The sequence below is a fragment of the Apis laboriosa genome, unplaced genomic scaffold, assembly GCF_014066325.1.
Source record: "Apis laboriosa isolate Shangri-la unplaced genomic scaffold, ASM1406632v1 scaffold64_cov150, whole genome shotgun sequence".
Classification (NCBI taxonomy): Eukaryota; Metazoa; Arthropoda; class Insecta; order Hymenoptera; family Apidae; genus Apis; species Apis laboriosa.
The window spans coordinates 65,320-73,761 of NW_025224011.1; the positions used below are offsets into that span (position 1 = coordinate 65,320).

General features: G+C 42.5%; 1 non-coding gene across 1 annotated transcript; it reads right to left on the bottom strand.

Moving 5' to 3' along the window:
• Nucleotides 1-5,845: 5,845 nt before the first annotated feature.
• Trnas-aga lies at nucleotides 5,846-5,927 on the bottom strand. The gene has a single exon. It is a non-coding gene; the product is annotated as a tRNA-Ser (tRNA).
• Nucleotides 5,928-8,442: the final 2,515 nt, after the last annotated feature.

An 8,442-nucleotide genomic window follows, 5' to 3' on the forward strand; every position in this document is an offset into this window, starting at 1 on the left:
TGATTGGATAATGATGTTGTATGATCAATGTGTTGTATGATCTGTATCGCGTAGTATACGTATAAATTGTCAATGGATGCGGAGACTGGATGATATTCTAGAACGATATTACTATGTGGTCACCCGGTAGAAACTATGGTATATATGACTAAGTTCATTGCGGAAAATTGGACAACGAATGATTTATGTTATTAGTTATACTTACTATATAAACGATTCGTGAATGAAGAGGTCTTGATTTTGCTGCATATTGCTACAAAGTCACCCGGTATAAGGAACTGTGGATAGTTGATCCAGTTGGACGCTGGAAATCTGGAAATTGAATCAACGGAACGACTTATCCGTATCCGTGCGTTAATCAATGGAGCACTACGAGTGCTCTCGAACTACGTTACTATAAAATCACCCAGTATAGTTGACCCATATGGACGGCTCACAGTCCAGCGGACGAATTGGACATTGAATCAACGAGCAACGACTTATATTGGCACGTGAACGAATTGCGAATGGGAAACTTATGCAACGTTTAAACGACGATTTAAAGATGGTGATGGTTGAAAATAGGGGCGGGAGGGAGAACCGTTTTCTCTTTTCTTCTTCTTGTGCTTTACTCTTTATATTATTATTACAATTTTAAATCTTCGAAATCAACTGGATCGTGGGAATATTAAAAAGAGCATCGAATTGAATGATTAGATCTCGAACGAATTTTTTTCGATTTTGTATTGAAATTCCAAAAAAAAAAAAGGAAAAAAAAAAAACTTACATCTCAATCCTCCTCTCTTTCTTTTCTTTTTATAGATTCGTTTTTCGGAGAAAAAGAAGGAAAAGAATCAAAAATCTCGAAAACTAGAAACGAGAAGCAAAACGAAGATTTCCCAAACTTCCGAAACCGATCTCGAAATACGAAATCCGGGAGCGGGTTAAGCCGCGAAAGATTCGAACGGCGGCGTTCCCTTTAAGAAGTTTCCAGGTGGGGGAGGGGAGGAGGGAAACGTAGTGGAGCCAACGTAGCGATACGGACTTTTATGTTTTATCATAGCCGCGGAGAATGACTAATTGCCCTGCTTAGAGTCCGCGAGAAGTCGAGCGAGGGGAGGTGGAGGGGGGGAGGGGGGGAGAAGAAGAGAGGAGAGGGGGAGGGGAGAGAAATTTACGATAAAGCGACTTTAATTTTGATTCATGGCACCAGTCTCCATCCTCGAACTCCTTCCTCGTTCGGCTAGGCGAGGAACAGAGAGAGAGAGAGAGAGAGAGAGAGAGAGGCGAGGAAGAGGGGGAGGGAAAAAAGGATTTACCCTCTCACCCTCGAGCCCTCCTTCGAGAGGAGGCGACTCCTCCCGTCCTCGACGACGCAAAGTCGTCGAAGACGAGCCGCAAGGTGGGGGGAAGGGGGAGGGTTGGTAGAGGTGTTGGCAGAGCGGGGCGCTCGAGGGCTGTTTATCTCCGCCGCCTTGTGGCGGTGGACTCCCTTTCGAGGTCGATATTAATTGACGCGAGATTAGAGCGGCGTTTATTTCAGTCGGGCTTAAGCGGGCCCCGCGTTAAACGAAAGATGATTCAATTGCGTGATTAGCTTCGGGTGACGTGAAATTGTGGAAGCTTGGCTCGGATTAATTGGTCGACGTACATTCGGGGAAGGGGGGAGGGGGGAGGGGGGGAGGGGGGATTGTTTCAAGATTATTTTCTATTCGAGAAAGGATCGCAGTTTTTTTTTACGAGTTAAGATCTCCCAAGATTGATTCTAATCAATCAATAAAAATCGATTATATTATTTATTATTATATGTAATATTTATTATATGTAATATTATTATATGTAATATTATTATATTATTATATGTAATATTATTTATTATGGCGGGATTATGATTCGATTTCTCAATTTCGATCCCGTCGACGAGGAGGATATTTCCTCCACTCGAAGCTATGTAGATGTAGACGGAGGGTACAGAAAGAATGGTGTATTATGCATCGTGTGATCTTACGTAAATAATGCCGATTTTGCAAAAGGAGGGTGGAGGCCGCAATCGTTGGACGATTTTTCCTCGGGTCCTCAAATCCCAAGTTTTACGCGCTCGTTTATTGCACCCACGTTCGAATGTTACGAATGAATTATTTAACGCGTTGTCCATTAATTAACGGCGTTGCCCGATAGCCCGGCGCTGACAGCTTGAAATAATCCATGGATTTTATGGAAGAGCGGCCGCCACCAGGTTCCATGAGCGGGGGGGGGGGAATGGACCGTTTTCGCGATGAGCGTAGTTCAGTTTTTCACCTACGATCTTGCCCCCCTCCCCGATACGATTAGCCGAATTAAAAATTATTATTATTATTAATATATTATTTTTAATTTTATCGAGAGACGTGAATTTTATCAGGGGTCGATTGATTTTTTTTTCCTCTCTCTTTTTAAAATTTGAACGATTAAATTTTTTTTTTTTTTGTAGGTAGGTAGGTAGGTTATACATAAAAATATATAGGTACAATTTGTAAGGATTTTTGGGTATTACTTTCGATCGTACGCGAAATATTTATCGTATGAAATATTTCTTTTTTTTTTTTTTTCCAAATATTAATTGTACAGATATTTAAGAATTGTACACTTGTGATACGAAATATCCTTTATATACGACTGTATAATAATTAGCTACGAATAAAATATTAGGAATTAGGATAGATTAGGTTAGATTACATAATATTCGCCATACCAAATAATAAAGGATCGATAGATTATTTTTAAAAACTTTTATTAATTAACGGCACTCTCCGAGAGAGAACGATTCTCTCGGTGCATCGAGCAGATGGAAGGGAGGGGACGTGTGAGTGGCCTAAGTTGAGGGGAGAGGTGTTGATTTTGGCGGTGAAGGAAACTACGGGACGGTGGCGGGTGTTTAGATGTGGTGCACGCCGTGGCTTCGTGGTCGAGGAGAGCCGACGTCGCCGAGAATATCGATCCCCTCGTCACGATTTTCCTCCGCCATATATTATTTTCCATACTACGACCTCTCGTAAGAGGGATAGACAGCTTCAACGACAGATCTTTCTCTCATCTTCCATCTTCTATACAGCTACAAAATTTTGCTGTTACAGATAACTATATTTCCTTTCTTCTTTTTTCTTATTCCTGCTTTTATCATTATTATTATTACTCCTGCTATTATTATTGCTTAATAATAATTGGTACTGGAATAATGACGTAAATGGCGCAAGCGAAGCGAAAGATGAAGTTTCGAATTCTCGTTTAAAATTGGCGAATCGAGAGACCGTCACCTTTGAACGAGGCGGTTTCGAACACGATGAATCGAGGAAAGATGTTGGAGGGAGGCGTGTGGGATCGGATGGGTTCCGGGTGTGGGTTCCGGGGGGCGTGAATGGGCGAGGCTCTTAATTAAAATGTTTAACACAGCCGCCGAGGGCGTGCGACGTCGAAACTTAATTAAATTGGTTATGACAATAAAAATAGAGGCGGGAAGGAAGGAAAGAATGAAACCGAGCAAAAGCCGAGTAAAACGGCCGAGGGAGGGGAGAAGGAACTGGTTGACTGGTGGAAAGGAGAACGAGAGAGTCGGGCCGGGATTGCCAAAAGAGGTGGAGAAAGAGAAAACGTCGAATCGAACCGACGTTCGACCGCGCACACGAGACAATCTCCTCTCCCTTCCTTCCGCAGAGAAATTCCATCCATTTCCGTTTCGTCTCCTCTAAAAAAAAAAAAAAAAGATTTCAAAAAAAAGAAAAATTAGAAATCGAGAAAAAGGAGGAGGCCGTAAACGCGCCCTGTTCTATTTTCTCTCGGGGAAAAATACCATATTCGATTCAACGTCGTCGTTCAAAAATATCCTATCTTCGTTTCGACGATTACTTTCTACTACTACTGTAGAAACAGATACACCTATTTAATTTCAAGCGAAAAAAAGAGAAAAGATTTCGCTGCGGAAAGAGATTCGTCCGACAGACGAGAGAGACAGAGAAAGGAAGAAGTTAAATATCGGGTGGAGGGAGCGATAGAAGTGGTCCCGAAGTGTCATTCCAGTTTTCCTCGGTCTGGCTTCGCGGCCAGAAAAAGAGAGAAAGGAGAGAGAGAGAGAGAGAGAGAGAGAGAGAGAGGGGAGTGCGGTGGCGCAGGATTTGCGAGACGTCACTGCGAAAATACGCGCAATTGAACTTTTCAACCCCCGTCTCCCTCCTCCCTCCTCCCCGGACCCTTGGCTCTCTCCTTTGTCACGGCACCCTTGTTCGCTCCGTCCCGCTCTATTTGCCACCCCCCGCCGGGTCCATCATCCCCGTACACACCGTGGACGGAGCACCGTGAAGGGGTCGCTTCACCCCTGGGTCGTCGCGTCTCGTGAACACGAGACGAGGAACGGGCGAGGGAGAGGGGGGGGGGAAAGATGATGGCGGATTTTCCAAGCCTTGGAAATTCTTTTTCCCCTTTCTTCTTCCTTCCTCTCTCGAGGATCATCTCTCTTCTCGGTGGCGATCGTCTCTCCTTCCAAGGCCGTCCTCGAACGATCATCGGTCGTCGCTTAATCGAGAGGCTTAACAATGGTGCGATGAAGCGCACCATCTCTAAATTTTGGAAATTACAAATACGATATCAAGGGTGTCAAGATTTTTGAGCGATAAAAAAAAGGGAAAAAAGGTGATCTAATTGATTTTTGATTGCCTTCGTACAAATGTAATTATTGTCACGTGCAGATTTACTGTGTATGTGTGAGAGAGAGAGAGAGAGAGAGGAAAGGGAGGTAAAAATTGGGCTTATCGCGGGGCAAGCATCTCGCCGTTAATCTCGGTCGATCTCTTGGCGGCCGAATCGTCGGTGGAAAGGAATCCCCCCGACGGTGGAACGTCTGATCGGTCTCCACGACGAGGGTAACGACGGCCATTTTATTTTCCCGTGGCGCTCTTTTCTTTTCTTTTTTCTTTTTTCCTTTTTTTCCCTTCCCCCCCTTTTTCCTTTTTCCTTTTTCACGGCCACGCGCAACCCCTCGAAGCGTTTGAGAGGAAAGGGGAGGGAAAAGGTGGCGGGGTAAGGGTAAGGGTGAAAGATTACGAAGGAAGCCGGGAACGACGGGATCAAGGCGAGAGAGGCGATCGTAGGAATTTCTCCTTGACACAGATGTCGGATAAAGGAATCGTGGCGGCGCGGCTCGGCGGCCGCCATCGAGCGAAACACGTTCGGATATCGATCTTTTTTTATCGTGGAAGGAAAGACGATATATATATATATATATATATATATATATATGGAAGAGAAGGAGATTGCACTCGCTCCTCTCGTCGATAATATATCGTGCGTTTCCTCTGTTCGTTTTCGGATCGAGAATCGATGCCTGACATTTTTATTTTTTTTTGAGAATTTTGGAAAGATGGAATTTTGAAAAAGGAGAAGAGAGAGAAGGAAGGATGGTTGTTTTTAACAGTTTCTGAAGAAGAATCGTTTTTTTTCTTTTTTTGGAGGGGAAATTTATTGGATATGGAAGAAATTAGGGGAACGAGGGAAAGTTGAAGCGATAGTTCTCTTTTGAAAAGAGAATTTTGGTGGGTGGAATTTTGAGAAGGAGGATGGAGAAGGAAGGTGATGATTCTTTTTAATGGTTTCTGAGGAAGAATCGTTTCGTGAGGCTTCTTTTGAAGTTTTCTATTTTGGAAGGGGTATTTGGAGGGAGAATTTATTGGATAATTGTGGAAGAGGATCAATGAAGGGGAAGGTAATTCTCTTTTGAAAAGAGAATTTTGGAAAGAAGGGAGAATTTTGGTTTGATGTGATGATTTTGGGGAGATTGAGAAAAAAAATGGTAAAATTATTGTCAGGAGTACAAAAAAATTTGGTTTGGATGCTCGAACGCAGTCGGTAGGACTCGAACCTACGCTCCCAGAGGGAATCTGATTTCTAGTCAGACGCCTTAACCACTCGGCCACGACTGCTGCAAAAACACGTTTATCCATCCGACAATTAGTTAACGTGGAACATTTTCCACATATATCGTTCGTCACAATTACTATTATTGAATCTAACGTTTCTAAATCTTCGTCCCAACGAAAAATCTAAAATCTAAAATCTAAAATCGCTCGTAAGTTGATCTTATCCTCGAAAAACAAAAAATCCACCCGAAATTAAATTCTCAATCTATCACATTAGTAAAATTAACTGTTTAACGTAATTTTCCAATTCCAATTCCTCCTCATTATTATATTAATAAAAATCGATTGCGATCTAGCCTAAACCTTCAAAATTTACCCTCCAATTCGAATTCTTTTAAAAAAATCCATCCAAAATCGATCCATTTTCAAATTCTCCAAATTCCCAATTCCTCCAATTAATAAAACAAAAATTCCTCTCCCAAAATTCACTTTCCAATTCCTCCAGTTAATAAAACAAAAAAATCCCAAATCGATCCATTTCCAAATTCTCCAAATTCCCAATCCTCCAAACTCCAATTCCCCCAATTAATAAAACAAAAATTCACTTTCCAATTCCTCCAGTTAATAAAAAAAAGATCCCAAATCGATCCATTTCCAAATTCTCCAAATTCCCAATCCTCCAAACTCCAATTCCCCCAGTTAATAAAACAAAAAAATCGATCCATCCAAATTCCAAAATTCTTCTTCAATCCGGAAAAGCAAAGAGTCCAAGTCCAATCCGTCCAAATCTCGAGCGATGATACCAGAATCGGTATCATCGATCGCGAAAATCGGTCGCGAACGATCATCCTCCATTAGCCTGATCGTTGATGATAACGCGCTCGCGCCAGATTCTGGCCCGGCACGGTTGCGTCTTAATTAAAATTAATTGTCCCGGCCGCGTACCCTCGTAAATCATAATAACCGGGGGGAGGGGGGAGGGGCAGAAAGTTATGGATGTGCCGCGACGCTACGAACGGATCTTTCATCTCGATCGCCGATCGATGGTTAACCCCCAACCCCTCAGCCCGCTTCGAATCCGGGACTCCTCTTCGGCGGACAGTGATTGATCGGCCGCGTGGAAAGCGAAGGAGAATCGACTCGGCCAGCGTTTTCCTCGGCGAGGCGGGGCCGATCGAAGGCGATCTCTGTTTTTCTCTGATCCGTGCCGCGTGTAATCGATGATAAACATTCTATTCTCGTAGATATATAGTCGTTTCTTATTTTTTTTTTTTTTTTTTTTAATTATTTCGTGGAGAGAAATATTTTGTATTTTGTAATACAAAAGAGGAAAGGTGGAAAGGTAGAATTGGACGAGTGAGACATTTGTTTCTTGATCGTTTCTCTTTTTTTAGGAGTATGTATGTGTATTGAAGTGAGAGAAAAAGTTTGTTTTTAATGAAATTGATCTTTTAACAATCGAGAAATCTTCGAGTTGTTTGATTTTGAATGTTTAAAAGTGGCATCTTTTTGACGCGAAAAATGTTTTAGGATGTTGATCTAATATTTGATATTATTGATATTTAAATTAGATTTTTCGATGAAATTTAAAAGATGAAATTTTTAAAGGGAGATTTGGTAATATTCCCCAACGCGAGCAACAACTTAAAATTATTTATAATTATAATGAATGACCATGTACAGTTAGAATTCCAAAAGGTTTATTACAATCTTCCATTCTTGTGTTACTTGCCTTCTCACAAGAATGAAGTCTTTACCTTACCTTACCTTAAGAAGGATCTCGACGAATTTTGAAAAGATTTTGTACAGGTAAGAAATTAGGAGTGTGGTGCGCACAATCAAATGTCACGTCTCAAATGATCCTTGGAAAAGTAGCGAATTTACAACTCGTCGCGCCGTTGAGAATGGCCGCCCTTCCCGTTGTAAAAACATCCACGACTTCCTTTGTCCCTTCGGGCGAAACAAAACGGACGCGCTGATGCAACAGTTGTAGGGAGTAGAAAAATGCTCATTACTTAAATTCCAAATATCAATAAACTAAATTATGTGTATTATGTTAAAAAATAATTCTACTCTTTTATATTTACCCACCAGATCATCGAAACTCTCCTCCTCCTCCTCCTACAAAAATACAAAAAGATATACAAAATACAAGAATATTTCTTGCGACGAACAAGAGGATTTACCTTTAGAGGATTTACGATCGAGATCGAGGAGAAAAATGCTCCTCTTCTCTCGCCCGAATTATCGACGCAATGTGTTGTTACGCAATGTATGCACGGCGTTGAATCGAAACGCGTCAGCCACTCCCACGAGACCTTTGGGTGGCCATGCGTCGCGGCGAAGGCAAATATTATTCGAATTCCGCGTGCACACCCGCCATTAGGCCATCGTTCCCCGTTAATCTCTCGGCCGGCTAACGAAACGCACGGAGGAGGAGGAGGGGGAGGAGGGGGAGGAGGGCTCTGCCCGTTATTAGCGCCGAATTTAGAATTAAGCGTGTGCCACCCCTTTTGTCTCGAGGAAGGAGGGGGAGCATCGTCCGTGGAACAATGCCGAGGGGGTGGAGGGAGGGAGA